Source organism: Trichechus manatus, unplaced genomic scaffold (genome assembly GCF_000243295.1).
Source record: "Trichechus manatus latirostris isolate Lorelei unplaced genomic scaffold, TriManLat1.0 scaffold00013, whole genome shotgun sequence".
NCBI classification, from domain to species: Eukaryota; Metazoa; Chordata; class Mammalia; order Sirenia; family Trichechidae; genus Trichechus; species Trichechus manatus.
Genome location: NW_004443949.1, coordinates 12,365,506 through 12,373,832, shown reverse-complemented (window position 1 = coordinate 12,373,832; position 8,327 = coordinate 12,365,506). Strand labels below are relative to the sequence as shown.

Genomic DNA, 8,327 nt, shown 5'->3' with positions numbered 1-8,327 from the left:
CTCAGGGCAATAGACTCGGGGAATCCTCTTTTCTCTACGGTTACAGTTTGTCTAATTTTTTTTTTTTTTTTTTTAAGAATTTGAGTTCTACTCCACATTTCTCTTCCTTTCTATCTGGGACCATCTAGTGTGACTCTAGTCAGAACGGTCAGTAGTGGTAGCCAGGCACTGTCTAGTTCTTCTGGTCTTAGGGTAGATGAGGTCGTGGCTCCTGTAGACTTGTTTCTTCTCTGAGCTTTTAGTTACCTTCTTATTGTTTTGCTCGTGGCAAGTAGAGACCAATACTTGTGTCTTAGATGGCTGCCCACAAGCTTTTAAGACTCCGGAGACTACTCACTTCACTAGGATGCAGATCATGATTTTTATGAACTATGTTATGCCAATTGACTGAGTTGTCCCATGAGACTAGGGTCCTAAGCTTTCAAAGCCAGAAAACCAGTCTTCAAAGATGTTTGGTTATGTCTGTGGAGTATCTGTATTTGTGTCTTCCATTAATATATGTGCCTGCACCCACATATTTGTTTTCACACATACCTATAGATACTTCTATCTATTCTCACCTGTGTATACACCTGTACCTCCCTGTATACCAATATGCCTATACCCATCCATATTTGCTCAAACACTTGTTTTTACTTTGATTTTACTTGTTTTACTTTGTTCACACTACATCCATGTTTTGTGCCACTTTTTCCATCACCAAAAATAACAAGTCGCTATAATCTAAAGTATACTTTACCCTCCCCCTCCCTCCTCTCCCTGGTAGCCACCAATGAACATTGGTCTCTCTATGTTATCTATTCTTCTCTTCTGATAAAAATGGGATTATACAATATTTGTCCTTATATGCTTGACTTATTTCACTTTTCATTATGCCCTCCAGGTCCATTCATGTTATGTTTTGCAGACTCATCAGTGTTCTTTATGGCTGCATAGTATTGCTTTGTATGTACATATGTACCACTTTTTGCTTATCTGTTCATAGGCACTTCCGTTGTTTCCATTTTTTCCTATTGTATATGAAACAGCAATGAACATAGGTGTGCATATGTCTATTTGTATCACTGTTTTTAGGTCTGTAGGGTATATACCTACAAGTGGGATTGCTGGATGATTTCTAGTTTTTTGAGGAAGCACTATACCATTTTCCATAATAGTTGTATCACTTTATAGTCCCATCAGCAATGGATGAGGGCTCCAATCTCCCCGCATCCCGGCCAACGTTTGTTGTTGCTTGTTTAAGGTTTTTTTTTTTTTTCCAGCAGCACCATTTCAGCTGGGGTAAGATGGTATCTCATAGTAGTTTTGCTTTGCGTCACTCTAAGAGCCCTGGTGGTGTACTGGTTAAGAACTCAGCTGCTAACCAAAAGGTTGGCAGTTTGAATCTGCCAGCAGCTCCTTGGAAACCCTATGGGGCCGTTTTACTCTGTCCTTTAGGGTTGCTATGAGTCGGAATCAACTCGACGACAACAGATTTGGGTTTTTTTTGTTAATGGCTAATGATAGTAAATATCTTTTCATATGTTTGTTGGCTGCTTGGACGTCCTCATTGGTGAAGGTTCTGTTCATGTCCTTTGCCCAGTTAGTGATTTGATTGCCTTTTTGTTGTTGAGCTGTTGCAGTTTTCTATAGTTTTTAGAGTTTAGACCCTTATCAGATAAGTCAGCTCCGAAGATCTTTTTCCCTAGTCTGTAGGTTGTCTATTTACTATTTTAATAAAGTCTTTTGAGCATAAGTTTTTAATTTTTATGAGGTTCCATTTATCTATCTTGTCTTCTATTCATGCATTCATTGTTACATTTGTTATCTTATTTTTACAAAAGAATAGGTCCCATAGTTTTCTCCCAGGAATTTTATGGTTTGGGTTTAACATTTTGGTCTTTGATTCATTTTGATTAGTTTTTGTATATGGTGTCAGGTATGGGTCCTGTTTCATTTTTCTGCAGGTGGAGAGGATATCCAGTTTTGCCAGCACCATTTATCAAAGAGACTGTTTCTGCTCCACTGAATGGACTTTGTTACGTTGTTGAAAATCAGCTGTCCATAGATGGTTGGGTTTAATTCTGAATTCTCAGTACTATTCCACTGGTCTATGTGTCTATCATTGAACCAATACCAGGCTGTTTTGATTGTAGTAGCTGCATAGTATTTTTTGATATTGGAGACTGTGAGGTCTCCTGCTTTGTTCTTTTTGTTCAATATTGCTTTTGCTATTCCAGACTTCTTTACTTTCCATATGAAGTTGGTCATTAGTTTTTCCATTTCAGTAAAGAATGTTGTTGGGATTTGTATCAGGATTGCATTGTATCTGTAGATCGCTTTCGGTAGGATTGACATTTTCACTCTATTAAATCTTCCAATCCATGAGCATAAGTTGTCTTTCCATTTTTCTAAGTCTTTTTAGTCTCTTGTAGTAGTGTTTTATAATTTTAATTGTATAGTCTCTTATCTCCCTGGTTAGGTTAATTCCTAGGTATTTTATCAATTTGGGGATTTTTTAAATGGTATTGTTTTCTTGATTTCTTTCTTTGTTTTTTTTTAAGACACATGTATTCAGCCTCATCATCAGACTATTATATTTAGCAATCAATATGAGTGCAAAAAACAAACAACAATAACAAAAACTACATTAAAACCCTTTGTTGTAATGCTTTACCTTTTCCGCAGAACAGAAACTAAAATAACCTGCTATATAATTAGCCACAAATTCAGTCCTCGAGTTTTTTGCCCATACACAAGAGTATTTTCTAAAACATGTGTTCTTTGTAGCAGCTAGGACTTACCACTGCTGTGATTGGCTGAGTTTACAAATCTGTTGTAACCTGTAGCTTCCCTGTCACTTCTTTGTCTCTCCTCTCCTGTTAAGCTTTGCCTTTTGGCAGTCATTAAAACCTTCTACTACTCCCATAGCTACTGCTGCTGCTTGAACCACCATAGCTGCCTTGGTTTTATGGTTTGGCAAAGTACTGACCTCCACCACCATAAGGGTCAGAGCTTCTGCCTCTGAAGTTTCCCTCTTCTTGGGTCCAAAATTTGAAGATTGTTGTAATTGCCAAAATCATTGTAGCTTCCACTACCTACAGAATTGCTTCCACCATTACCAAATCCATTATAGCCATCCCCACTGCCTCCATATCCACAACACCATGACTGCCACCAAAGCCACCTTGCCCACTGAAGTTTCCTCCATGACCAAAGTTGTCGTTCCCACCCAAACCACCCCGATGGCTACCACCAAAGTTTCCAGAACAATTATGACCTCTTTGGCTGGATGAAGCACTGGCCATCTCTTTCTTTGGCAGGGCTTTCCTTACTTCACAGTTGTGACCATTTATAGTGTGGTAGTTCTGAATAACAAGCTTATTTATGGCTTAAGCCAATGTCATCAAAAGTTACAAAAGCAAAGCCCCTCTTCTGGCCCCTGCCTCAGTCAGTCACAATTTCAATCACTTCAATTTCCCATACTGCTCAAAATAATCTATTAGGTGATGTTCTCTAGTGTCTTCTTTAATGTCACCAAGATCTTTTTCACAGTTAAATGGGCACCTGTTATTTAAGAGTCTTCTCATGAGATGGCCCTACTTGGTTCCAAAACCTTGTGTGCCCTTGCATTCATGGCTGCATCCACCTCTTCCACAGTAGAATAAGTGACAAACCCAAAGCCTCTGGAGTGCTTGATATTTGGATTTCCCATTACACACAGTCCATGAGTGTCCCTCTTTGCTCAAAATGGCTCCTCAGACTCCCATCTATTGTTTCAAATCTCTACTCTCCAATGAAGAGTTTCCACAGCTCTTTGGGCTCTTTAGGAGACTCTGACTTAGATATGACAGCAGTAGGAAGAAAGACATTAACTATGCTTCCTCGGTGACATCCACGGGCAGAAAGTTGATTTCTTTTTCAGAGTACTCTTTGTTATTGTAGAGGAACCCAACTGACTTTTGTGCGTTGACCTTGTACCCTGCAACATTGCTGAATTTTTCTATTAGTTCCAGTAGTTTTCTTGTAGAATCTTTAGAGTCTTCTATGTATATTCTATGTATATAAGAAGTACAGCAAGAATGCTCCTTAGAAGCAACGATGGCCAGGCTATGTCTCACTTACTTTGGACATGTTTTCAGGAGGGATCAGTATCTGGAGAAGGACATCATGCTTAGTAAAGCAGAGGGTCAGCAAAAGAGAGGAAGACCCTCAATGAGATGAATTGTCACAGTAGCTACAACAACTAGCTCAAACATAACAATGATTGTGAGGATGGCACAGGAATTGGCATAGTTTGTTCCATCGTACATGGGGTCAGTATGAGTTGGAATTGACTTGACAGCAACTAACAACAACATGTATATGATCATGTCATCTGTAAATAGAGATAATTATGATTCTTCCTTTTTGATTTGGACAACTTTTGTTTTTCTTTGTTGTCTTATTGCTCTGATGAGAACTTCCATTACAATGTTGAATAAGTGTGGTGATAATGGACATCCTTCTCTCATTCTCATTCTCAAAGGGAAGACACTCAGCCTTTCTCCATTGAGTATAATGTTGGCTGTTGGTTTTGCATATATACCCTTAATCATGTTGATAAATTTCCCTTCTCTTCCTATTTTGCTGGGGTTTTTATCAGGAAAGGGTGCTGAATGTTATTGAATGCCTTTTCTGCATCAATTGATGTGATCATATGGTTCTTTTCTTTTGTTTTATTTATGTGTTAGATTACATTGATTTTCTAATGTTGAACCACCCTTGTAATTCTGTTATGACTCTTATTTGATCATAGTGTATGATTTTTTTTGATATGGTGCTTAAGTTTGTTGACTAGAATTTTGTGGAAAAATTTTGCATCTATGTTAATAATGGATATTGGTCTGTAATTTTCTTTTTCTGTGATGTCTTTGCCTGGTTTAGGTATCAGGGTTTTGCTGGCTTCATACAAAGAGTTCAGTAGTGTTCCTTCCTCTTCTATGTTTTTGAAGAGATTGAGTAGGATTGGTTTCAGTTCATCTCTGAATGTTTGGTAGAATTCTCCAGTGTAGCCATCTGGTCCTGAGCTTTTTTATTGTTATTGGCAGTTTTTATGTGACATCTTCACTTCAATCTCTTATTTTGTAATAGGTCTGTTTAAATTTTCTACCTCTGTGTTAGTTCAGGTAGGTAGTGTGTTTATAGGAATTTTTCCATTTCATTTAAATTTTCAAATTTATTGAAGTACAGATTTTCACAGTAATCATTTATGATCTTCTTTATCTCTATTGGATCAGTTGTAATGTCACAAATTATGTCTTAGTTTGGTTATTTGCCTCTTATTTATTTATTTATTTATTTTTTGGTCAATCTAGCTAGTGGTTTGTCTGTTTTATTGATCCTTTCAAAGAACAACTTCTGGTTTTGTTAATTCTTTCTGTCTTGTTTTTCTATTTTTTATTTCATTTATTTCTGCTCTGATCTTTATTATTTTCTTTTGTCTTCTTTTGCTCTTCCTTTTCTGTTTGTTCAAGTTGTCGGTTTGAGTTAATAATTCTAAATCTTCTTTTTTAATGTAGGCATTTATTGTTATGAATTTCCCTCTGAGTACTGTTTTTACTCTCTTCCAAACGTATTGATATGTCATGATTTTATTTTCATATGAGTCTAGGAATTTTTAATTTCACTCTTGATTTCTTCTTTGACCCAATAGTTTTGTGGTAGTGTATTATTTAGTTTCTACGTATTTTATGCCTCCCTTATTTTCATATTGTTGATTTCCAGCTTCATACTGTTATGGTCAGAGAAGACGTTTTGTATTATTTAAATCTTTTTACATTTGTTGAGAATTGTTTTGTGTCCTAGCATATGATGTACTCTGGAAAATTATCCATATGCACTAAAGAAGAATGAGTATCTTTCTAATGCTGGGTAGAGTGTTCTATACATGTGTGTTAGGATCAGCTGCCTTATGTTTTTATTTAAGTTCTCAATGTCCTTAGTGATCTCAGATATTCTGTCTATAATTGAAAGTGGTGTGTGGAAGTCCCCTACTATTTGTGTCTGTTTGTGTCCTTATGTCTAAGGTGTGTTTCTGTAGATAGCAAAAGGATGAATCATGTTTTTTTAATCCATTCTGTCACTCTCTGCCTTTTGCTTGGATTGTTTAGACAATTTACATTTAAAGCTATTACTGAAAATGATGTGTCTATCTCACTCATTTTGCTGTTTGTTTCTTGAGTGTTTTGTGTCTTCTTTTTTTATTCTGATTTTTCTGTTTTTGTCTGTATGTGCTGCTTTCTTGAGATGAGCCTTTTTGCTTTCTTACTTCTTTTCTTCTGAATGTTTTTTCTTGGTGATTTCTTAGTGGTTATCACATAAATTATATTACAAAACTTACAACTGCAACAATGTTTAACATTTGAACAATGGTTAACATACAACCTTAACATAATAAATCTATTCCTGGTATACTCCTCTCTTCCCCATTTCTGTTGGTGTGCCATCATTAACATCAATATGCAACCTACATTTGATAAGTCTACTTTGCACTTATTTCTTAAAAACTTGATGTTGTATTATTCAAGGGATTTAATTATTAAGCTTATTCACTGAAAATATCACATACTAGATCCTTATGATTGTCTGTGTTTTTTTTTTTTTTTTTTTGGATCTTTCTCTGTCTCTTATTTTTGAATCATTTATTTTTCCTGTGTATAGATACAAGTATTTATTTAATGTTCTTGCTTTTTCATTTGGAGTACTCCCTTGAGTAATACTTGAATAGCTGGTCTGATAGTGGCAAATTCCCAGAGCTTCTGTTTGGGAATGTCTTGATTTCCCCCTTGTTTTTGAATGACAACTTTGCTGTGTAAATAATTCTTGTTTTCATTCAGTATTTTATATATGAGTCAGTCTGTTGTCTTCTGGCCTCTAGAGTTTCTGGACAGACTTCCACACAGCTTATTACGAAAGACCCTTGGTATGTTATATTGTGTTTTTTTCTTGCTGCTTTCAGAATTCTCTCTTTGTCTTTAGTTTTCAAGAATTTTATTAGGATATAGCATGGAGTAGATCTTTTTGTGTTTCTTATAATTGGGATTTGTGTAGGTTACTGTATTTACAGGCAGTTCTCTCTTCAGGTCTGGGAAATTCTTTCTGATTATCTCTTGGAAAATTGTTCCTATCACTTTATTGTTGTCATGGTGCTTTGGGATTCCAATAATTCTGTTAGATTTCTTAACTGAATCCCATATTTCCATTTGGGTCTGTTTGCTTTTCTTTGTTCTTTTCTCTTATGTCTCTTGAGACTTCATGAGTTCAGTTATTTTGTATTCTAGTTCATTTATTCTATCTTCTATCTATTCTATTCTATTGTTCTTTCTCTTGCTTTTCTAATTCAGTTGCTTTATTCTTCAGTTACATTAGTTCTCTCTTTTTTTATGTTTTCAATTTCCTTGTAGAGTTTCTCATTTTATTCCTCCATTTATTTCTTGATCTCTGTGAGTTTGTTTTCTATGTGTTTTTTTTTTTTAATATATATTTAGCACCTTAGTCTGAAAATTATCAATTATTTCTGTTAGTTTGGCCTCCATAAGATAAATTTCTTTTTCATGTTTTACTTTGATTGATCTTTCTTCTCTTGTGGTTTTGTGTGTTTTATTATTTTTTGTTGAATTTAGGCCATTTTGTTATTTATTTATTTTGCCTTAAATTTTGTATTCTGGTTTTTGTGGGAAATTTTCTTATTAGGAGCCCGGGTGGCACAGTAACCAAGTGCCTGGCTGCCAACTGAAAGACCAAGGCCCTCATCTACCAGCTGCTCTGTGGGAGAAAGATGCAGCAGCCTGCCTCTGCAAAGTCTCAGCCCTGGGAACCCAGGGGGCAGCTCCATTCTGGCCCAAAGTGTCACTGTGAGTCAGAATCCACTTAATGGCAGTGGGTTTGGCATTTTCTCTTGAGAACCACTATGTTTATGTTCTTTTCAGTGCTGATTAAGGAGTTCTAGATACTTGATCCCTGGAATTCAACACACATGCATGGGAGAGGGGTTTAGCTGGCCGTAGATGATGACATAAGGACTGGGGCTTGACTTTCCTGTGGTGAAGGTGGGAGACTCTTTATGTCTTTCCCTTATGAGCACCGCTGCACATTCTCTCCCACAGTGTCCCGCTGTGAGCAGGGATCCAGCTGTTTCCCTCTTTGTTGCCTGTCTGTAAGAAGTATTCCCCTCACCCTGCTGCCCTTGCAGTTCCTTGTGGTCCTAGTGCCTGTCTATCTCAGGCCTCAATGAGATTCAACAACATTCTCTTTCAGTGCCAGGGTCTCCCTTTGCCCCCTCCCAGTTTCATGACCTCTGAACTCCC

At 36.7% G+C, this 8,327-nt stretch overlaps 1 pseudogene; it reads right to left on the bottom strand.

Annotated features, from left to right (window-relative positions):
* Positions 1–2,948: 2,948 nt before the first annotated feature.
* On the bottom strand, positions 2,949–3,631 carry LOC101343410 (heterogeneous nuclear ribonucleoprotein A1-like; annotated as a pseudogene).
* Positions 3,632–8,327: the final 4,696 nt, after the last annotated feature.